This window comes from Leptopilina boulardi, unplaced genomic scaffold (genome assembly GCF_019393585.1).
Source record: "Leptopilina boulardi isolate dan_hultmark-lab unplaced genomic scaffold, ZJU_Lbou_2.1 LbouV2_172, whole genome shotgun sequence".
Taxonomy (NCBI): Eukaryota; Metazoa; Arthropoda; class Insecta; order Hymenoptera; family Figitidae; genus Leptopilina; species Leptopilina boulardi.
Genome location: NW_026137721.1, coordinates 421,973 through 447,272, shown reverse-complemented (window position 1 = coordinate 447,272; position 25,300 = coordinate 421,973). Strand labels below are relative to the sequence as shown.

The 25,300-nt window shown below is 26.9% G+C and overlaps 3 long non-coding RNA genes across 3 annotated transcripts in view; 1 reads left to right on the top strand and 2 right to left on the bottom strand.

Moving 5' to 3' along the window:
- LOC127277649 (uncharacterized) overlaps positions 1-1,413 on the bottom strand; it is a 90,752-nt gene extending 89,339 nt beyond the window's left edge. Inside the window, exon 1 of the long non-coding RNA XR_007842388.1 lies at positions 1,304-1,413. This is a non-coding gene — a long non-coding RNA (uncharacterized LOC127277649). The remainder of the gene's footprint in view (positions 1-1,303) is intronic.
- Positions 1,414-4,538: 3,125 nt separating this feature from the next.
- On the bottom strand, positions 4,539-5,541 carry LOC127277647 (uncharacterized). Its single transcript, XR_007842386.1, has 3 exons — positions 4,969-5,541; positions 4,726-4,886; positions 4,539-4,636 (listed from the first exon to the last, which is right to left on the bottom strand). It is a non-coding gene; the product is annotated as an uncharacterized LOC127277647 (long non-coding RNA).
- Positions 5,542-9,000: 3,459 nt separating this feature from the next.
- Positions 9,001-9,811, top strand: LOC127277648 (uncharacterized). Its single transcript, XR_007842387.1, has 3 exons — positions 9,001-9,381; positions 9,464-9,624; positions 9,714-9,811. It is a non-coding gene; the product is annotated as an uncharacterized LOC127277648 (long non-coding RNA).
- The last annotated feature ends 15,489 nt before the right edge of the window (positions 9,812-25,300 follow it).

The following is a 25,300-nucleotide window of genomic DNA, read 5'->3' as shown; positions in this document are numbered from 1 at the left end:
GTATAGTCACAGTATTGCCAATTGCTGAAATTTTGCACCGAATTAATATCAAAACATAACCTCAATTATGGATTTACTCTTTTCAAGAATTGTTATAATTAACTGGTCCACCACAATTTATCAACAGAGTAAATCCATAATTGAGGTTATGTTTAGATATTATTCCGGTGCAAAATTTCAGCAATTGGCAATAATATGGCATTTCGTTTTGAATATTTTTAAATTTAATTCTTTGGAAATTATTGTCAGTTTATTCCAATTTTATACACTGAAAAAAAATTTATTCGATTCAAATAATCGGTTACTTGATCATTATGGAATAAATATTTATTTGTATCAAATAAATACAGACCCCCGCTTCAATTTTAAGCAGAATTAAGTGAGCTACAATATTTAGTTCGGAATGTAGTCATGATCTACTTTAGAAGAACAGAATAAAAATTTAATTAATATTATGGAAAGAGTAAAAGTTTTAGGATTAAAATTACAACCAAATAAATGTGAATACCTTCGCTCAGAATTAGAATTTTTGTGACACGTAATCACAAAAGAAGAACTCAAACTAAATTCTTTAAAAATAGAAGCAGTACAGAATTTTAAAGAACAGAAATACAATCATTTTTAGGTCTAGTTGGATATTACCGAAAATTAATTAAGAACTTTACGCATATAACAAACCATTAACTGCAAAAGAAACTATTTTTGATTGGACGAATGAGTGTAGCAGAAGTTTCGAATTATTAAAAGACATACTATGTAAATCATCAATATTAAAATATCCAGATTTTAATAAAAGATTTGTATTAATAACTGACGCTAGCAATGTAAGAATAGGAGCTGTGCTTTATCTTAAGATGAACATCGTTGTTATATTTCAAAAGAGGTACAGATAAACCAGAAAAAAATTATAATACAGCAAAAAAAGAGTTATTGACAATTGTGTGGGCAACTAAAATATGTTAAGGGCATCGCATCCGGGAGAAAATAATGGTTTTGTAGATTTCTTCTCATTTAAAAAAGATAGAATATTTTAGATTGTAATTTTTTGGAAATAATAGAGGAAGGTCTTCTCGGAATTTTGCATAATCTGGATAAATAATTATTGAAAAAAAAGGTTTAAACATAGGCAAAAAGGGGTTTCGTAAATTTCTTCTCATCTTTAAAGGATAAAGTATTTCGAGTTGGCATTTGGAGGAATAATAGAGGAAGGATCACTGAGTGGGGCTCTTCTCCATTTTTGCAATAATATTGTAATTTGGGGTAAGTTAGTTCAGCAGCGGCCACTAGCTAGAATTGGCGCCACATAGATTCAATGTCTGTCCCCACTTCTGTCAAAAATCCAACTTTTATAACCACAAAATTACTTGTAAAAATGGAGATGATTCTTAATCAGCGAGCCCTCATCTAATTAATCCGAACAACATATTTCAAGTTATTTACGAGTAATATCTCGCAAGGGAAAACACTTTTAGGTTAGGGATTTTTCCCGGATGGCCTTAAGACAATATTTATTAGGTAGAAAATTTACTATTCAGACAGATCACAAAGCATTAGTTTGGTTAAATAACGTAAAAAATCCTTGTTCAAGATTATTAAGATGGAGATTACGTTTAGGAGAATTTAAATACGATATACAATATGTTAAAGGAGAACAAAATAATGCAGATGATTGTCTCTCAGTGTTATTTCCTATACAAGATGAAGAAAGATCTTGCATACAGTAGAATCCGTTTAATATGACTCCACTTATAATATGATCAACCAGTTATTTTATTTAGCAAAATTAAATGGATCCAATAATTCTCCTATTCATTGGAAATATTATTTCCATTATTTACAATAATATATAAATCATAGATTGTTAATCATAGAGAAATTTTGCATTTAATTAAAAGTAAATTCATCGAATGCCATTGGCATAACCAACAGGTTGAAAGTTGAGCCAAAGCATATTAGACGCGTTGTGTATCGCGGACACGGTAGACTTTGCAAGAAGGAACGGTAATAAATGCGGCCAAGTTTTGCGAATAAATTAAGCAAGTTTCTTCCTGTTGGTGGGTTATAGGATTGTAAGAGGTGGTGGGTTTTAGGTATGGTAGAAGTGAAAGGGGGGGGGAAGGGGTGTTCTTAGCTGGAAAGGACTAAGAGAGTATTACAAATCTTTACTGAGGAAGGAGAGGGTTTGGTTGTGTTTACACGAACCACGATAGAAACTGCCGTACAGCACCAGGCTCCTTGTACTATCCTTGACACATAGATAGATGAGTGTCTGCGTTCGCTTCTAGACTCTAGACAACTTTCTGTCGGTGTAAGTGTTCGCAATAAGGCTACGGTCTTAAGAGGATTGAATGCATTTACTTCCGGTAAAACTTTTAGTTGAGATTTTTATTACTTGGATCAAATCTGAAACTGAACTTTCTTTTTTTTTCATAAATCAATTTTTGATATATTCTTTCACAGAAATTTAATCTGTTTTGGAACTTTAACAATAATAATAATAATAATAATTTCATAACTTGTGGATACTATAGAAAAGAAAAATCAGGAATTTTCTTCTCATCTAAAAATGTCTTAATTACAAACTGCAGAATTATCGTTCATTATAATTAAATTCCTGAGTTGAATCTCCATTATGGAAATATATTAACGATGATTGGACTGTGTAATGCAATTTCTTGATTTTAATAAAATCCGATAAAATATCTAAATGATTTTTGTCATAAATAATATTTCATTTTCAATAGATGAATATAATTTATTTAATGATTAAAATTTTTTAATATTTTACTTTAGATAATGATAAATCACTATTTCTAAAATACTATTGTCAATATTCTGAAGAGAATTATATATATATATAGGGAAATTTCTCTCTAACATTGTGAACAGAAGCATCGGTTTCCTATGTCGTCTAGATGTCGCTGGTTGAGCCTCAAATGGAAGCTGAAACCCAAAGCAGCTGTCTGAGAATGCATTTTACATGGGCGTAATAGCATCCATATTACATAAAATACGATGCATTATTCAACTCACACTATTCTAGATTCTATTTGCATGCGGTGATTCGCTATGAAAATTTGTGCATCGTATGGACATACAAATTTTATCCCATAAAATTTTCTTCTTACCATTAAATATTTTTCCTATCATCGTTGGAAAGTTGTGTTAAAAAACTATATTTATTACTGTATGACCAGAAATTAGAAGACAGGTTTTATCTAGCGATATTAACAAAAATAGGTTCAAAAATAATTATCGAACAACTTAGTTGACAGATTACCATCAGTCGATAAACTAGCAACCGCACTTATCGTCATAACATCGTTTTTGTTAGAAACCTACATTACCGACTGTTGGTAATTTCTGTTAAATTAATATTAATTTAATTAGAAATGGAAAGTTGTATTGAAAAACTATATTAATCCATAACTAAATAACCAGAAATTATGAGACAATTTTTATTTTAGGATAATAAATTAGTTGAAAGGAAAAATAGTTTCAAAATCAATTACCTAACAATTTCCTTAGCAGATAACCATCAGTCGGTAAACTAGAACTTATGCTTATCGACATGGCATCATTTATACCAGGAATCTACATTACCAACTGATGGTAAATTCTGTTATATTCTTACTGACTCCATTAGAGTTAAAATCATTTTTTAAAAGAAAATTGATTCTTAACAAATTGGATTGAATTAAATTAAAGATTGTTCGAAATCTGTGAATAAGATCATTTCAAGGGAATAAATAAAAAGGTTTTGGGATATCAAGAAATGGCAAATTGTTCAAATCAAAGCGATAAGAAAGGATCTATTGCTGGCACGTGCTCCATTATTAATCTCTATAGTTCATGAAGGGAAGTATATCTATATATATATAGACTGGTTGGGTCATATAAAGCGGAAGTTACACGATAGGGTCGAGGGAGAAACTGAATGTCGATGCTTTCAGAAGCGCGTGAAATTTGTAGTTTGCTTTGCGCCGAACGAACATCGTGTATACAGTGTCAAAACTCATTGCAAAACAACATCGTGGATTTTAGGTGAGGGTTCCCAAAGTCCTGAATAATGTGGGGATCTTTGGGGACATGCTGAACCGATTATCTGATTATACCAAGCCAATAATTTTCCTCGCTTTCACAACCGCATTCCTGTCTGATGCTGCTGGTGCTTCTACTGCGCTGCTTATACTACTTCAACATTCCACCACCATTCATAGAGAGTGTGTACACATTGTATTTTCATAATTAGGTTCCCTCGTTATATGAACATATCGTTTGTTTGCAAAAAGACATAAAAATTTATGCAAATTTCATCTCGTTGTATTAGATATATGAATTTAATTAAAAACGTCAGTTGATGTTATGTGTTTTGTAAACTTTTAAGAAATTAATGTGCGTTATATATTTTTTTTTCTAATTACTTAGCGCATATTGATTGTAAAATAAGATGGGAAAATTTTGTTGTTTGGATTCAGAAATTATAGTTATTTAGTTAATAAGTTTGAGAAGCCAAAATTTTAAATAAAAGATGGTGAAATTTTTTTGGCCTATTGGCTTTTTAATAATTATCAATATATATAAAATTTCACATGACGCGTTTCGACACGATTTCGTGTCCTCATCAGATATAAATCTGTAAAAATGGATCATATAATATTATTTTAACTAATTGTATGTATACGACGTTAGTATAAATAATGAATATAAATTCAATTAACATACCATGCGAAAATTAATTATAAATTTGTTTCTTGAAGATTTTTCTGACATGTTATCTTTCGTAGAAAGAATTTCAATAACTGTTTTGACATGACGACAATTTCATAAATATATTAGTTAGTAAATAAAGTTTTTAAATGTTTTTGTATAAAAAATGATGTAGTCTGTAAAGAAATTAAGAATCATCTATCATTTATGATAATTTAAGGTTAATAACATTAAAGTATTTTGTTTTTATCTTATTACCTTGTTTTCATCATATAAATAGTTAAAAGATTTTAAAGAAATATTTAAATAATAACATTTTATAATATTTTTAATTTAATATAAAATTTTTTTTGAAACATTTAATTAATAAATAAGTTAATAAAATATATACTTGAACACATGATTATTTTCATCACGTGTTCAAAAGTGAGGTTATAAATTCTGTCAATTTAAAGGTGACTTCATAAGGAAGAGATATAAAAGGCCAAAGTTGATATATGAAAGGATTCTAAGGTTGTATTGTGAAAAGAAATATTTAAGAATATTGATATTTAAAAGTGATCGTTAATAAGTTGTAAATAAATGACGCTAAGTTTTTCAACATCAGTTTTTAAATTGATTGAATTTCTTTCATTTAAAATGTAAAACATTTCCAATATTAGGCGTTTTCTTAAGTTTTTTTCGCAGTGTAAAATTTTAACATCTTTTGCTGAAAAATTAAAATGATGTTTTTCTTCTGTTGCATGTTTGCATAAGGCTGTTGATGTAGATTTAATAGCTTCTTGGTATTTGTGTTCAGATACTCTAGTTTTCAAATGTCTTGAGGTGTGTCCTATATAGTATGATTCACAATCTTTGCATTTGATTTTGTAAACTAGATTAATTTTTTCGAAATTTGGAAATTGATCTTTAGGTAATTTTAATAAGTTATTTTCAAATTTATTAATTGATTTGAAAACAACCTTAACATCAAATTTTTTAAAAATTCTGATAAAAGTGTGTGAAAGTTTATTTATATAAGGTAGAGATACTACTCTAGAGAAGTCTAAGTTATTTTGTGATGTATTCGTATTTTGAGTCAAATTGGTTTTTTCATAGCTTTCGATTCTTTTGTTAATATATTTATTCAAGAAATTGGTAGGATATCCATTTTCTATCAATGCGTTAAAGACAATATTTGTGTCCTGACGCGGTGAAAGGGACCTTATGGTATAATAGCAAATTGTACTTTTGAATGTTCATAATAAAAAACGAATTGAACAAAATAATTTCTAGTTTTTGGAAATGAAAGAGCAACACAAATAATTTGATTTCCAAAAATTAGAAATTATTTTGTTCAATTCATTTTTTATTATGAACATTTAAAGTACAATTTGCAATTGGACCATAAGGTCCCTTTCACCGCGTCAGGACACATTTATGTTTTCAAGATGGTATTTAGGATGAGAAAGTTTAATAGCTCTATCTATTAGAGAATAAAGAATACCAATTTTTGTGTTAATGTTGTGATTTGATTGATAATTTAGATAATTTCCTGACCATGTACTTTTTCGATACCAATTTGTTTCAATATTATTGTTGTTAAAATCCAAAGACACATCAAGATAGTTTATTTTTTTGTCTTGTGCAAGTTCCATTGTAAATTTCAAATGGTTATCTTTAGAATTGAATTTTTCAAGAAAATGTTTAAGTTTATTATTAGGTAAACAACAAAGAGTATCATCAACGAATCTGTAATAAAAAATAATGTTGTAATTTATTTCATCAAAAATTTGTTTTTCGTAATATTGCATAATAATTTCTGAAATTACTGGAGAAATCGGACTACCCATAGGTGTACCGAATTTTTGCCTGTAAATTTGATCTTGGAACTTGCAAAAGGCATTATCCAAACATAATTTTAATCCCTTGATAAATTCACAACAAGGGAGTTTAGTGTGTTTTTTATATCGAGACCAATTTGATTTAATTATATCACAGACTAACTCACAATCAATGTTTGTGAACATTGAAATTGCATCGAGTGAAACTATGGTATAATCCTCTGGAATATAAACATCAGAAATATTTTTAATAAATTGCCAACTATCCTTTAATGTGTTTTTAGATTTTGAAGTTTCTTTATATAAAATTTGCTGGTAAAAAACTGATAAATTATAAAGTGGAGAATTTATAAAAGAGGTTACAGGTCTCAAAGGGTTCCCATCCTTATGTATCTTTGGTAAACCATAGAATAAAGGTGGTAAACCATTGTGACATTTCAATGAAGAAGCCAAAGTATCAGAAATAAAATCTCTCAAAACCCATTCATTAATTAGTGAGTTTAATTTTTCTTGAATGCTGTTAATAGGGTTTCTAATTTTTTCGTATACATTAGGATCATTAAGCATATTATTTACTTTATTATATTATATATTATATTATATTATATTATATTATATTATATATTATATACCCAAACCTTATAATAACTAAAGCAGATAAAGGAAAATCAATAGTCGTTCAACACAAAATTGATTACATCAATAAAGTAAATAATATGCTTAATGATCCTAATGTATACGAAAAAATTAGAAACCCTATTAACAGCATTCAAGAAAAATTAAACTCACTAATTAATGAATGGGTTTTGAGAGATTTTATTTCTGATACTTTGGCTTCTTCATTGAAATGTCACAATGGTTTACCACCTTTATTCTATGGTTTACCAAAGATACATAAGGATGGGAACCCTTTGAGACCTGTAACCTCTTTTATAAATTCTCCACTTTATAATTTATCAGTTTTTTACCAGCAAATTTTATATAAAGAAACTTCAAAATCTAAAAACACATTAAAGGATAGTTGGCAATTTATTAAAAATATTTCTGATGTTTATATTCCAGAGGATTATACCATAGTTTCACTCGATGCAATTTCAATGTTCACAAACATTGATTGTGAGTTAGTCTGTGATATAATTAAATCAAATTGGTCTCGATATAAAAAACACACTAAACTCCCTTGTTGTGAATTTATCAAGGGATTAAAATTATGTTTGGATAATGCCTTTTGCAAGTTCCAAGATCAAATTTACAGGCAAAAATTCGGTACACCTATGGGTAGTCCGATTTCTCCAGTAATTTCAGAAATTATTATGCAATATTACGAAAAACAAATTTTTGATGAAATAAATTACAACATTATTTTTTATTACAGATTCGTTGATGATACTCTTTGTTGTTTACCTAATAATAAACTTAAACATTTTCTTGAAAAATTCAATTCTAAAGATAACCATTTGAAATTTACAATGGAACTTGCACAAGACAAAAAAATAAACTATCTTGATGTGTCTTTGGATTTTAACAACAATAATATTGAAACAAATTGGTATCGAAAAAGTACATGGTCAGGAAATTATCTAAATTATCAATCAAATCACAACATTAACACAAAAATTGGTATTCTTTATTCTCTAATAGATAGAGCTATTAAACTTTCTCATCCTAAATACCATCTTGAAAACATAAATGTGTCCTGACGCGGTGAAAGGGACCTTATGGTCCAATTGCAAATTGTACTTTAAATGTTCATAATAAAAAATGAATTGAACAAAATAATTTCTAATTTTTGGAAATCAAATTATTTGTGTTGCTCTTTCATTTCCAAAAACTAGAAATTATTTTGTTCAATTCGTTTTTTATTATGAACATTCAAAAGTACAATTTGCTATTATACCATAAGGTCCCTTTCACCGCGTCAGGACACAAATATTGTCTTTAACGCATTGATAGAAAATGGATATCCTACCAATTTCTTGAATAAATATATTAACAAAAGAATCGAAAGCTATGAAAAAACCAATTTGACTCAAAATACGAATACATCACAAAATAACTTAGACTTCTCTAGAGTAGTATCTCTACCTTATATAAATAAACTTTCACACACTTTTATCAGAATTTTTAAAAAATTTGATGTTAAGGTTGTTTTCAAATCAATTAATAAATTTGAAAATAACTTATTAAAATTACCTAAAGATCAATTTCCAAATTTCGAAAAAATTAATCTAGTTTACAAAATCAAATGCAAAGATTGTGAATCATACTATATAGGACACACCTCAAGACATTTGAAAACTAGAGTATCTGAACACAAATACCAAGAAGCTATTAAATCTACATCAACAGCCTTATGCAAACATGCAACAGAAGAAAAACATCATTTTAATTTTTCAGCAAAAGATGTTAAAATTTTACACTGCGAAAAAAACTTAAGAAAACGCCTAATATTGGAAATGTTTTACATTTTAAATGAAAGAAATTCAATCAATTTAAAAACTGATGTTGAAAAACTTAGCGTCATTTATTTACAACTTATTAACGATCACTTTTAAATATCAATATTCTTAAATATTTCTTTTCACAATACAACCTTAGAATCCTTTCATATATCAACTTTGGCCTTTTATATCTCTTCCTTATGAAGTCACCTTTAAATTGACAGAATTTATAACCTCACTTTTGAACACGTGATGAAAATAATCATGTGTTCAAGTATATATTTTATTAACTTATTTATTAATTAAATGTTTCAAAAAAAATTTTATATTAAATTAAAAATATTATAAAATGTTATTATTTAAATATTTCTTTAAAATCTTTTAACTATTTATATGATGAAAACAAGGTAATAAGATAAAAACAAAATACTTTAATGTTATTAACCTTAAATTATCATAAATGATAGATGATTCTTAATTTCTTTACAGACTACATCATTTTTTATACAAAAACATTTAAAAACTTTATTTACTAACTAATATATTTATGAAATTGTCGTCATGTCAAAACAGTTATTGAAATTCTTTCTACGAAAGATAACATGTCAGAAAAATCTTCAAGAAACAAATTTATAATTAATTTTCGCATGGTATGTTAATTGAATTTATATTCATTATTTATACTAACGTCGTATACATACAATTAGTTAAAATAATATTATATGATCCATTTTTACAGATTTATATCTGATGAGGACACGAAATCGTGTCGAAACGCGTCATGTGAAATTTTATATATATTGATAATTATTAAAAAGCCAATAGGCCAAAAAAATTTCACCATCTTTTAATTATAGTTATTTGTAGTTTTTATTTAATTTTTTTTTGCACAAATATAAATAAATAATATAGATTATTAAAAACAAAATCTACAACAAACTATAAAAAATTAGAATATTTATTAATTATCGTAGATTAATAAAATTCTGATGAAGAAACCCGTACAGTTTTCGAAAATTAAGTTAAAGATGTCGTACATATATTTTTTCCTGTACTAAAGTGCTAAAATTTATTAAAATAACAAAAAATGTTAAACAATAACAAAAACAATAACGAAAACACTTTAATGAGTAGGATGCGGTATTTTCCAAAATAAATGATTATATTCCTTTTATAAAATACCAGAATTTGAAGTTGAACAAACAATCCAGTATTAATCCTGTTAATGTAGAATCTATTAGAAATTTGGAAATCATAATTTTTGTATTTATTCATATAAATTCTGTTAAAATGTATTAGGTTCAGTTGGGGTAAATAGAAAAAGTAGTTATTTCAGTTAAATAAAAAATTTTTAAAATAAATACGGCCTCAAACCTTGAACCTTAGATCATCCCCAACAAGGTTTGAGGCTTTATTTATTTTAAAAATTTTTTATTTAATTGAAATAACTACTGTTTTGATTTACCCCTTGTTTCTATTTACCCCAAATGACTCTATTACCGGATTTTGTATATTTTCTGTACGATTTTTAAATGTAGAATGTGTTAAAAATTTCGAATCATGATTTTGTATCATCTATATTCAGTTCAAAATTTCAAATACCTAATTTTGTATGTTTTCTCTCTGAAAGGTGGGAAAATTGAAAAAAGAACAAAAAAACAAATTCAAATTCACAAACATGGAAAAGAATGCAAACAGATTTTGTGAGAGAATAGTAAATCAGCATTAAGAGCATTAGTAACGGAGGCGATGTAATCCGAAAGTATATAGAAGGAGGTAATGTGGAGGAATCAATAAGTCCCCCTCCCCGAATATCTGTTTGGAATCGATTGAACAGAGGAAGTGGATAAAGTTATTCATGTGAATGATTTGGCAAGTATAATTAGGATCGAGAAGATTGTCATGCTCGACGATCACGTTTAGCCATCTAACCTGACAAGAGTTCTCTCTCTCTCTCTCTCTCTGAATCCTATATAGCGAAATTCTGCATTTTGATTGTAATGTTATCGCATTGAGTAAGAGAGAGGCTTTGGGAACTGGTTCCAGGAGCCTCGAGGGTTCTCATGAAAATAGCACGTCCGATAGGTCGACTAGCTAAGCCCCATAAGATTCGTTGAAGGTATCGGCTATTGGCCAGGTTAGCTCGATAACGCGACATTTCCCATATACATCGAGAGCACGTTTACGATTACACGAATAATCAATTTCTCTTATCTATAATATCTTGCAAATTTTACTATTCAAACGTTAGTCGTATAAAAATCGAGTAAAAAATTATTATACGACTACATTCAAGGAAACAATGCAGAATATTTTAAGATAATTATAAATACTTCCAGATAATTTAGGATGCTTCAAGATAATTTAGGATGCTTCAAGATAATCAAGAATTCTTCGAGATAATTCAGAATGCTTCAAGATAAATTCAAAATACTTCCAGATAATTCAGAATACTTTAAGGTAATTGAAGATAAATCAGAATACTACAAACTATTTTAGGATACTTCATGATAATTTGAAATATTACAGCACTGAAAAAACTTAGGTGCAGCAATTCCCAATTTTTCAAACGAAAAATTTCTCAAAAATCATCAACAACCAAGCCCAGAGGTACTTTGGTAAACAATGAACAGACATCAAGAGACATTAAAACAAAATCATTCGGTATTGTTAAAATGTCCAATTTTTTTTATGAAATCAAAACTATTGTTACATCCTAAGATGCACAAAGCAAAGAATTTAAATTAATTGTTTTAAGTCAGAAACGCATTGTCCTCTAACTTGGGAATAGTTTTGAATTTGAATCTTCTTTTAGAAAAATAAGGAAATTAGAATTATAAGGATTGAATTTTGTCGATACAACTAAAATTGAATCGGCGAAATTTTTGGAAAAGGTCCTATCCTAAATGTGATGTTGACAGTATGGGTCCAACTTTAATTGTACCAATACTATCAGGGAAAAGAAATAGAAATAGAAAAGAAATGATAATCAAATAAATTTTATTATTATTTCACTTACTTTTTTTTATTGATTGTTGTTTTACAGTGTGATGTTGAATATCAGCTTTTCCTTTCCTTGAATATATTCTTTTTTATTAATTTGAAAATATTTTATAAATAAAATTCTTTAAAATTAAGATTTTGTAGCAATGATAATACTGGATACTTTTTTGAAGAATATTCAATTTTTTACTTGTGTTTTTTTTAGATATGAATTTTTTTGTACTTGATTATTTTAGAATAAAAAGTTAAACTAAAAAGTTTGAACTGAACTGAAGAATTTTTTAACTGACTTCTAATGGGATTTCCCTTGGTTTTTAAAGGAAATGATTCCCACTCCACTTTTTAGATAACGATAATGTTATCAGGCCCATTTTTGGGGACTCAAATTTAAAAAAAGGAATATATTAAAGAAAAGGAAAGATTTTAATTTTAACAATTTCTAGAACAATTTTTTAATTATAATTTGTTTAAAACAATTTTTTATTTAATAAAACTAATTATTATAAATTATGGTAAAAGTAAAATTTTATATTTCGCATTTCTTATTTTATTATTATTGAATACCTATTTATTTATTGATAACTAATAAATGTATATTTATCCCTCTTAGTTGTTTTATCTATTAGTACAAGGGTCGGGAGATTGAAACCTTTTTAAAATATGACTTATCAAAAGTAGGCAACTATTGTTGATTTTTGGACATATGTAAAATTTGAAAAAAACATCTTGTTAACTTTATTTGATTTTCTCATGACTTTTTGTATATTATAAGTCTTTATCAAGAAAATGATAAAGACTAGATGCAAGAAGAAAAACAAAATGTTCTTCTCACATTTTACATAAAAAAAGTAAATAGATAAAAAGAAATAAAGGAAAACAAATAATTAAAATATTGTAGGATATAACACTATTATTAAGATGAGAATTCGGAACATTAATGTGTAGGTATTTTTAATTTATTATATAGAATTTTTGCAACTAAATAGGAAAAATAAACAAAATCTTTTGAAATTACGAAAAAACAAATGAAACATTAATCTTGAATTGTTCCAAGTTCGACATTCCTATTACTGTAGTGTATATCTGGAAAAGGGGGTTAGGAAAAATAGAAGTGAGTTGGGGATCGATTTTCTAAATAATGAATAGGAATGGTCTGGCGGACTGACAGTAAACCGTTACCTCATTCACGAATTAACTAGTGACAGGTAACTACCTACGTGCAAGAGTAGAGGTTGTTGAACTCGACACAACGACCCTTCTGCCACCTCATGCAATGGTAGTATAGGACATTTCGAGAGGGATAAGCCAATAGGCGCCGTGATGTCTCCCAAGTACACGTAACATTGCACGAAGGTCGACGTTTTCCAATCGAGTTTTGCCATATATATATACACTTCGACAAATGAAAAACGAGAACCATTTCCAAAGCAAAGACGTGTTTCAATAAAGATATCATCATATATCCACAATTCTATTCACGGACTGTAAAAGATTCTTCAATTTTAATGTTGTCTTGGAAAGTGAGCTGGAGTTTCTATTACAGTGTTCTTTTATTTAAAAAAATATTCAAAAAAAAGTTCTTATTGTATAGTCAAACGCGACTTTTTATTTAATAAATAAATTTTGCTTTTAAAAATATTTAAAGGAACCGTTCTCAAAAAACGGAAAAAAAAATTTCTGAGCAAGGACTTTTGGGTTGAGTCTGGTTAAGGCATACCGTGTTGGATGTGTCAATTACTCGCAATTTGTATAGATACCAAACTTCTTTTTACAAGTGCGACATAATAACTGTTTAGAAACATAATTCTCATCCGAGTCGTCTGACAACTCGTTGTGGAATGAGGAAAGAAGCCGGCGAAGCCACTTATATAGAGTCTTTAAAAAGGAGTGGGGAGAGACCTAGTGGTAGACGGAGCGCTCGCTGATTGGTTCGTCGCGTCAAGTGGGAATGTTAGAAGAAAAAGTATTTAATAAGCACCTTGAAAAAAATACTACTTTCTCTTTTTCTCCAACATGTTATATTTGTTTTCCCTTTCATATTACGTATATTCCTATATTTAAATACACCTAAATAATTACATATTTAATTTTCATGATATAATTTATTACATAATCTATTGATTGAATTTACATTTCAAAAAGAGGGAAAAATTTCTTTTTTTCTATTAAATAAAAATGGCAAAGGGACGAAAAAAATAAGAATTTGTCAAATGATAGAAGAAAACAATGAAGATGTCCTAGGACTAAGGGGAAAGAAGGGGAGGGGGCGGGGGGGGGTAAGGGAAAAAAGAGATGGGCTCAGATGAACAATGGCATCTGGAGCTCCAGAAAGGGACAAGAGTGAAATTCCATTTGCCATGAGTGTCAGGATTCACGAAAGAAAGGAAGTGCAAGCTTTCAAGCACAATGCTCTATATACAAGTAAAAGAAAATCAGAAATTTTCTGATTTTCCTCGAGTGGCATTTGTGTTCTAAAATGATTTTTTTTTCCTCTTACATAAATATATGGAAAAAAAAATTTTTTTTTCCTTACTTTTTTAGATATTATAAAAAAATAAGTTTCGATAATATGGATATGGTTGAAAAAAAAAGAAAATTGTAAAAATGTTTTTCTATCCTTAAAATATTGAAAAATTGGTTTTTTTTTTCTAAAGTGGACAAAGAATTAGAAAAATATTTTCCTATAATTTTTTTTTTTTGGTAATGATTTTCGATTTTTTTGTGAGTAAGTATTCTATATATTGTTTTCCAAATAGAACATTAATTTTGAACGACTTACTCTTAAAATCCTACATAATGATCCTTGTGCTATCAACAATTCTCATTTCCGTTCACATGGACTTCTAAATCCGCTTTACGAGAGGAAATGTGTATTACTATAGCTATATATACATAGGAAACAACATATGTATGTACATACGTACATGTTCACCTTTTCTAGGCATTTATCTGTTTTGTCGATTTCAAGTTCTGATAGAAATACAACGGATGTCAAGTTTCATGTTTCGATTCATCAATCAAAATGGAATTTTCTATTACACCATAAAACACAAAGATATCGTGTATTTTAATTACAGAGACGATAACACAAAGAAAAAAAATGACGAATTGCCAATTAGAAATTATATTTTTTTACAAAAATATTGTCAGAGAACTACGAAAGATTCATAGGATTTTATTAATTTTTTCTTTTAGTATATTTTATAATATAAATAAATAAAAGAGTAAAAAAAAATTTATCCTCAAATGCCTATACTTTTTGGCTTTTTTTTAACTATAAAAATAAAATTAAAGCGGGGGTCTGTATTTATTACACGGACGGAGAATTTTGATCGTGATCGTCAATTTATTTGAATCAAATAAATTTTTTTTCAGTGCATAAATTTAGAATAAACTGACATGTTTATTTTGACTATTATACATATATAGGTATAGTGTATACTGTCAGCAGTAGCGCTGTATACTAACATGTTAAATCTTTAACTGGTTGATAACATAGAAAACTATAAAAAATTTAATTTCCAAATTTGACAAAAATAAGTTTGGGGTCACTGATTATTAATCGGATGTCAGATTTTCAAAATTCAAAATGGCGGATTCAATATAGCGATCAAATTTTAAAAAAGTTATTAATTTTTTATTTTATATCTGCCATTTTCAATTTTAAAAATTTAACATCAGATTCGTCATCAGCGACCCAAAAAAACCCCTAGATACCAAGGTTTAAAAAAAATTTTAATAACTTTTTAAATTTTTGACCGCCATATTGAATCCGCCATTTTGAATTTTGAAAATCTAACATTAGATTAATAATCAGCGACCCCGAAAACCCCCTGATACCAAGTTATATAAAATATTCATAATTTAAAAAAAAAAACTTGTCACTTTTTATTTAGGGGCTGTTTTCACCCCTAAAAACCACAAACGACTTGATCTAGCAAAACGGACAGACACGGGTATTTTTTTTTGAGTCCTAGTTTCCAAAAATGTTAAATTTTTTTGTGGGTAAAAAAAAAGTTGAATTTTGTCGGACGGTGCTATAGATTAAAACAAAAAGTTCTCATTTTACTACTAGCATTTTATTTAGTTTTCTCAAAATCGGCACTTTCAGCCCCGGTCTCCCCTAAGACGTTGTCACGTCAAAAAATTAATTCAATTCGCGAGTTTTAAATAAAAAGTAATCATTAGTATAATAAAAAAAAAATATTAATCAAAAAAAGAAGTTGTTATTAAAAAGTAAAAAAGTTCCATCTGCTTTTGGCAGTGTGCCCTCTGTTATTCTCACACATTTCTCAAAATTAGGAAATGATCCAAGATTCATGGGATGGATTTTAAAAAAGTGGAATATATGCAAAGAGAGCTTTTTCACGTTTCATGTTTATTTTTATCCTTTAGGTTACGTTATTCAGCTCTCTTTTCTTTCCTTCCGCTCCATTTCCTTCAAACTGGTCCATTATTCATTTATTTAATTTCTGATTTTATTTCTCTTTTTCAAGTGTCTTTTTCTCTCTCACTTTCTGTCTCTCTCTCTCTTTCTTTCTCTCTTATCCTCTCACTCTCTTTTTCTTTCTATCTTATAAAGCATTTTGCATTTTTAAATTTAGTGACATTCTTGACGTCCATTTATTTCTGTATCGTAGTATATGTTTTTTTTTTGTTCCTCATTCCTTTTGAAGAGTATTTTTTTTTTATTTTTTAATTTCTGCCTTTTTCCACATCGCTTGAATTTTTAATTACATCAAACACATTTTTTTCGAGTAAAAGTTATTTCTACGCTTTTATATTTTTGAAATTTTTCATCATTCTAAAATGCATATGCTCTTTATTGTGTAAAAGCTCGCACCTTGAAATTTTATTAAATATTTTATTGAATCAAAAAAAATTCTTCATATTCCAATAAATTAATTCAAGAATTTTTATTTTTTATATAGAAAAAATTAACTTTTTATAAATTGTCAAAATACTAATACCTACTAATATAAAAATAATGAAATAACAAATTCATGTACACGCAAAAAAAATCTCCAACCTAGATCAGCGATATGTTTCACTAAAACAGCGAAAGTTTTTGCTATTTTAGAGAAATATATCGCTATTCCGGATGAAGATTTTTTTTTGCGTCTAATAGGAATATTAATTATTAAAAATATTATATTTAATTTATTTCTTATTTAATTTATTTCTTATTTTATTTATCATTATTTTTTAATTACAGCCAGAAAAATATTTCTTTGAATCAAACAAGTATTTCTTTGATATATATAGGATCAAAGAAGTTGTTTCTTTAATTTAAACTAGCTAAAAATTGAAAAAACAACAATAAATAATAAAAAATAATAATAAAAAATTGAAAAAATCAAAAAATTTTTAAAAAATTTCAAAATAACCCTTTTTCGGGAAAAAATTGCAAAATAACCCTTTTTTCGGGTTAAAATTGAAAAAAGATGTTACATAAAAATAGTTTGTAAGATTTTCTAAAAGCATATATGCAAAGTATTTTGATTTATTTGAAAATAATTGAAAATAGATTTTTCAAGGACGGTGTCGAGGTCACGGGGTTGGTGTCGTTTTTCGAAATTTGTTAACTTAATATAATAGAAGATAAAATTTATTTGATTTAAAAAAAAATTTTATTCTAACTAAAACTTTGTTTGAAATTGAAAAAGTATTTCTTTAAATAAAACAATTTTTTTTTTAAATCAAATAAATTTTTCTTTAAATTAAATAAAACTTTGCTTTGACTCTATATTAAAGAAATAGTTCTTTGATTCAAAGAAACATTTTTCTAGGTGTATATTATCAGATAATTGTACATAGTATGGAATTATTTAAAATTATCAAAATAATAATAACAGAGTGAGGAAGCCTATAAATATATTATTAATAATTAGTGAAATATAATGTGAGTTTGGAATTTTGGCTTTAATATGAAGTAATGAGTTTAGCTCTGGCAATGAAGACTGCGCGCTTGCTATTGCAGAGCATGTAATTTGCTTCAATTCAAACACACGAACAAGTTTCTAAATCATTAATAATGAAGAAACTTCAAAGTGGTAAATACCTCAAATCCTTACACAATGTTGGATATTAGACATGGATTGTTACATAGTTGTTGTATACAGTCAAGAAAACTCTTTTGGAATCTACACTTTATATATATATATATATAATATTCACCTCTAGACAGAGAAAAGTAAATACAGGTTGTTCCGACAAGAACATGTGCAACCGAAGTGCACCTTTGTTCTCATCATATACTTCTTCCTCTACATTTCTTCACCAACAAAAACTCAACCATTCTATATACAATACACACACACCTAAACAGAACGAAGAAGCAAAACTTTTCACTTGATAATAAAAGTAATATTTAAATTTTAAAATTTTGTGTTTCAAAAATTGTGTTAGCATATATTATACATACATACAACATAAAAATATATCTCAACGAATATGGTACTTTGAACAAAACGATATGATAAAATTAACTAGAATTATGGAAGTTATGACAAAAAAAAATTTACTTCCATTTAGTACAGGTAATTATTATTTTTTTCTGGGGACGACGATTACGGATCCGATGTCAATTTTTGAAAATTCAAAATGGCAGATCTAATTTTTCGGACAATAAAATTAGCAATAACATATAATTTTTTTTTCAAAAAGGTCGTTATAGCATCTGAAAGTACTATTCTTACCCTTCAAAATACAATTTTAAACTTTAAAAAATCTTCATTAGCTTCAAAATTATCGTCATTTGAATTTTTTAAAGCATTATTTGATACACGAATTTTGGAATCATTCACCACTCAGAAAATTCAAATGACGATAACTCAGAGGAAAATAAAGATTTTTGAAAGTTTCAAAATGAATTTTAATGGGTAAAAATAGTACTTTCAGATGCTGTAACGATATTTTTGGAAAAAAAATTATATGTTAATGTTACACGACCTCAAATGAATACTTTTAGGTTAAAATATCTAGAAAATCTGACGTACTGGGTCAATTCCGAGGTCAGATTCGGATTCAGCACATCAAAATGCTTCGGAAAAGTATAGTTTGATTCTTGATTCTGAAGTAGGACAAAATTTTGTCAGCCTGTGTAATTAGTAAGATAATTAGTAATTACTAACCCTAGAAGAATTAACTGGGGTGTATAGATACTCCAAAAAAATTCAAATTTCTACAAATTTGGAAAATTTTTCATTTTTTGTTTTCGTTTTTTGCAAGTTTTTTTTCAACTTATTTTTATTTTATCAAAAAATCAATAAAACTATTGTCTTCCTTACTAAAAAAACCAATAAAAATCACTATATATATAATTATTTTTATGTCAAATAGAAACCTTTTTACACAAGTTTCAAGTTGGGGTGTCTAGACACCCCAAATACCCATTAGAGGATGAGAAAATTCATATACTCCTTCTAGGGCTAATATCCAAAATATAAAAATTAGTACACTCATTGGCATCAATTCAGAGAGAAAAATTAAAGCGGGAACTGAATTTATTACACGGACGGAGAATTTTTATCATCACAACGTCTTTTCTAATTAATTGAAATATATTTTAAAAGATTATTATTTAGTATTTATTTTGTACATAAACAAAGTGAAAAAAAATTTATTTGATTCAAATAATCGATTGCATGACTATTATTAAATAAATATTTACTTGAACCAAATAATTTTTATTTGAATTAAATAAATTGTACTTGAACCAATAATTTTTTTTATTTGAAACAAATACCATTTCATTGACTCGAATAATAATTATTTGATAAAAATAAATATTTATTCCATAATGATCAAGTAACCGATTATTTGAATCAAATAAATTTTTTTTTCAGTGCATAAAATTAAAATAAATTGACAATAATTTCCAAAGAATTAAATTAAAAAATATTCAAAACGTAATGCCACATTATTACCAATTGCTGAAATTTTGCACCGGAATAATATCAAAACATAACCTCAATTATGGATTTTGTTCAAGAATTGTGGTGGATCAGTTAATTATAACAATTCTTGAACAGAATACATCCATGATTGAGGTTATGTTTTGATATTATTCCGGTGCAAAATTTCAGCAGTTGGCAATACTGTGACTATACTATGTACACAGGCCAACACCACACTACACTACACGATCGCGGATCGCTCCACATTTTTTTCCTCGAATAACGATACGAAAACAAAACAAAGTGACAGCTTCGGCAGCCATGTTTATTTGGACTATTATACATATATAGGTATAGTGTATACTGTCAGCAGTGGCGCTGTATACTAACATGTTAAACCTTTAACCGGTCGGTAACATAGAAAACTATAAAAAATTTAAGTTTCAAATTTGACAAAAATAAGTTTAGCATCGAGATTAGATCGAAAGTAATCGAATAACACAAAAATTTTGAAAATATGACTTATAGTTTTTGAGTTCGGGCCGGCAAAATGAATTACAATTTTTCTTTTCTTTTTTTTAAAAATAATTTCAGAAAAAACCAGTTATAGAAAACAGTACAAACTCAAAGTAAAATCCTATTTTTACAGATGTGACCCACTCTTTCTGTGACGCATATTCAACTATCGATTCCGCAACATATATAGAAAATTCTTTTAAAGAAAAGGTTATTTGAATTTAAAACTCCACTCAATTCGTGTATAGCTATATATATAAGTGAGAAAACTTCATCTTGAATTTTCTCCCCTATTTGATTCACACGAATGACCTTTTGATTCCAGTGAAATTGCTATTATACACAAGACCCTAATGTTGATATATATATATATATACAAATATTTTTTCATCCCATCGAAATGGAGAAGGAACGCGTGCAGGAGGGAGAGAAGGCGAAAAATTGATGAAGCGACCGAATCAAATAAAGAAATATGAGAATCTAAGAAGAAGAGAAAGAAGAAGATCCTTGTAGATTGATGGGTGGTATTTTAAAGAAAGAATGGCACGTGATTTCAAGAAAGAGGAGTTGAAAGGAGATATAGCCAAGGATAGAGGATGTAAAGCAGATATATATGTGAGTGAGAAAGGAGAAAAGACAAGAGACGACACTATTTCGTTTGAGGATTTTCCAACCTGAGAAGAGGGAGAGAGAGACTCCTTCCAGAAAATGCCGCGTTGTGAGAAAAAAGAATAAATGACGTTTGAAAAAAAAAAAAAAAAAAAAAAACGATAAAATCCTACCTCATTCTATAGACGAAGTAAGGGTACTTCTTGTTCTACTCCACACTTCTTTTTCATTTCTATATAATTTACATTGCAGATTCTTTATTCTCTCCTCTCTTATTTTTCTTAACAATTTTTGGAATTTTTGTTTTAATTGTTAATATTTTCAAAATTATTTATATATGTTCTTAAAAATATATTATTAATTTACATATATATGTTATTTTAGTATAGCAAAGAATTCTAATGATTTTAGAAAATTGGATTCAATTTAAAGAATTAAATGTTCTAGATAAAGTAATTAAAATTTGATAAATTTCCATTCTAAATTAATGCAAAAATAAAGCAATAGTTTTCGATAAGATTACATTTAATTAATTATTTAATTCGTAAATGCTTTAAATAATAAATATCTATACGGAATTAAAAGGATGAAATTTACAATTAAGAGCAGGTCAACTTTTAAGAATAATTATCATCAGCAATACACGGAAATGAGACAGACTTATCAAATTCTGACAATTTGTTCTTTAGGTAAATTAACCATTAACTGGCACCATGGGTCCAGTAGACCCGAGCATTTTTCTCGAGCTCAAATTAATTGAATGTGTAGCTTTTGAATATTTTTTCTATTTTAATATATTAGTTTGACATATATTCTTAGTAATTTTCTAAGTTTTTTTATACAACTAATTCGATACAAAAGAATAAATTAGTTTCAAACATTAATAATTATAAATTTTTAATTTTAACCTAAAAAGTCACATTTTATTCTGCAAAATAAATACCATTTATGCAAGTCCTGCTGTTGTGGTAATTTTTTCTTTAAAGAATACACTCAGAAAAAAATTCGTTTGAAGCAACCAAATTTTGGTTAAATCAACAAAATAAATGCATTTATATACAGTTAACCAAACAGTGGGTTGCATAAACCAAACGTTTATTTAGCTCAATCAAATTTTTTCTTTGTTCAAAAAATTTATTAAAATAAACCAAACAGTTATTTAGATCAAATAAATATTTATTTGAATTAAACAAATTTTGTTTGAAGTAACCAAAAAATTGGGTAAATATAAAATTGGTACATTTTATTGGTACATTTGGTTCAAACATATATTTTTTCTGAGTGTAATAGTATAACCTTAAATTTTTAAGTCATAATATTAAAATTTAAATAACTCGCTTGAATTTTTAAGTATAAAAACACGCAATTTTTCGTTTTTATTTTTCACAATTTTTTTAGCTAACTTAAAATAAATTAATTCCTGTAAAACTAATGGAAATTTTTAAAAAACACATCATAAGCTACCTCAGATTAAATTTTTGGGCAAAAATATTCAATACCAGCTGTACAATACACGTTTAAATACGTCGGGTCTAGCAGACCCACGGTGCCATTTACGTTCGAACGCGAAGTTGTGCCATTTAAGGGTTAAGGAAGTCATGGTTTTTTTCAGAATTTTTTACCATGTTTAGTTTAGAAAAAAATAACTTTTAATTTTTTTAAAATCACTAGTATTCTTGCTTTTAAAAACCATGGAAACTTTGAGGTTAGAGTTCTGTGGATGCTACGCCTGCACATAATCACATATTGTCAACCTAATTTTCATTAATTTAAATTAAATTAAATATTTTTGGGTAACTCTATTTTTTATGCATAGGATAAATAATTATATATGAAAAAAATATATACCTAATATATATAAATAAATATTAAAATATATGTAACTTTTATAAGATTTTAAAAATTGAAATTTTAAATTAAAATACAAAATTAATTTTCTGCTTCATTTGAGTTTTTCCAAAATATTGCAATTTTATTTTTGAATATGATAATATATAATGCATAAACTTTTGTACAATAAATTTATATCCTTCAATTTATTAACTTGATAATGTGAATTAATTTTAACAATGTATGTATGTACCTTTTTTTAAAATTAATTAAAAACTTTTATATCAAACTTTAAATAATAATTAACTTTTTAAACAATGTTGATCTATTTTAAAAAGTTCAGTGAATTTTTTTAAGCTGAATAGAGATACTTTTAAAATCTATAATAAATTACTCTTTCAAAAATTAAATTCCATTCATACCTTAAAAAAAAAGTGAAAAATAATTTCATGAGAATTTATGAAAAAAATTAACACATTGACGTCAGTTAAATTTTTTTTCTTTTCTTTTTTTTAATAAAATTAACAATATTTTTATCAGATTAATTATGTATAAGAAATAATTTATAATCAATCTCAGGGAAAATTTCACAGAAAATGTAAAGTGAATTTTTATTGTAAAAATAATATATAGAAAAACTAATATTAAGCGATTACTATAGGAACATGTGTTGAATTTATTAACAAAATTATAAATACATTAATCACTAACTTGTTTGACGAATTGATGAAATATCGACTCCTTGTCGAATAATAAATCACAGAAAAAATATAGGTATATGTAGGTATATATATAACTTTAGAAAACTCTTTGACAAGTTTTAAAACTCTTACAAATATCTTCTTTTTAAATCTCAGAAAAGTTATATGACATACATAAACGTGTTTACAAAAAAAAAGTAAAATCAACCTCACATTGACCTTTCGAACGTAACTCTTAGTTTAGAATAAGTTATTTTATTTTCTTTGTTTTTATTTATTATGTTTCAATATATGGAAAAATATTTATGTGATACGTATGTTCAAATTTTTATTAAGTAAAAATAAAAATTCGAACTTTTTAAAATTCAATCAAACTTTCGAACTTCTAACAATTCAATGTTTTGATAATTCTAACTTTTGAAAATTCGACACTTTTCAAAAAAAAAAAAAAAACTGAACTTTTTTTTGTTGCACCTCATTATGAGATCTGCATCAAAATGAGTTAACAGGCAACTTCAAGTTACTTAAAATGAACCTAACGTGATTGAAATCGACTTTGAGTAGAAAAACTGTAAAAATATATAGGTTATGTTCTACATTGTAATATTTTCATATTGGTAGTACTGCAGAATCTTGTAAACTATATAAAATAAATATTATAGTAAATTATATTCAGAGAATATTTATATATATCTCTGATTTTTGTGTAATAAAATTTGTGAAAATATGAAAATTTTCTTCATATTTTGTTTTTTTTTTCATTACATGTTCACTTGATTATAACAATTTTTAAATTAAGCGCCCTTTGCGCTTAGTTACTTTTGCGTTACATAAAAAAACCCTGTTTTCAAATTGAGTACGAAATTAATACTCAATTTGATACACATCAAAAATAAAACTGGTTGCGAGTAAAAGATAAAAGTTTAAAAATATTATCAAATAACAAGTAATCATATAAAAACCCAAAAAATATAATATAATAATAATAATAATAATTGAATCGTGAATTTCGAAAAGGGCTCAACTCGAAAAAACGTAAGTGTCATTTTCGCATAACAAACGATAGCGAAAATGACACTTACGGTTTTCAGAGTTGAGCCCTTTTCGAAATTCACGATTCAATTTTAAGTAAGAGAAACATATTTTTAGGTTATGAACGTAAAAACATGTGTTTTGACAGCAAAAATGGTATTGCCAACCTAAATAATGGCGCGAAATTTGAAAATTGGTAAAATTAATTTTTATTTAAATAAATAATGATTAATATTTTTTACTTGAAAAATATTAAATATTTGCAATGATGTTAAAAATCAATTTAATATTATTCAAATAGAAGAAAAAATTATTGAAATTGTAAATCACTTTAAAAATCATACCAACATAAAAATTTTCAATCAAGGCGTTCTCAAATTGAGTAACTTGAAGTTTGTCATTTACTCAATTTCACTGCAAAAAGAAGTATCTTATTTTAAAATGTTTATTGGTAGCATTTAGATGTTTAAAATGTCTTAATGTCTTAAAAACGCTACCAAAACATCTTAAAATAAGATACTTCTTTTTGATACCGATTTCAAAATGAGTTGCAACAAAAATGAGTCTAGGCTTTTTTCTGTTTATATAGCTAAATTTTTGAGAGCTCTAGAATTTGTTAATTAAAAAGAATTATATTTTATTTAACATTTTTGTAAGTAATTATTTGTTTGTCCATGATAATTTAACTAATAAAAATGAGTCAAACCAAAATCATTTTGAGTTCAGTTTTTTTTTTT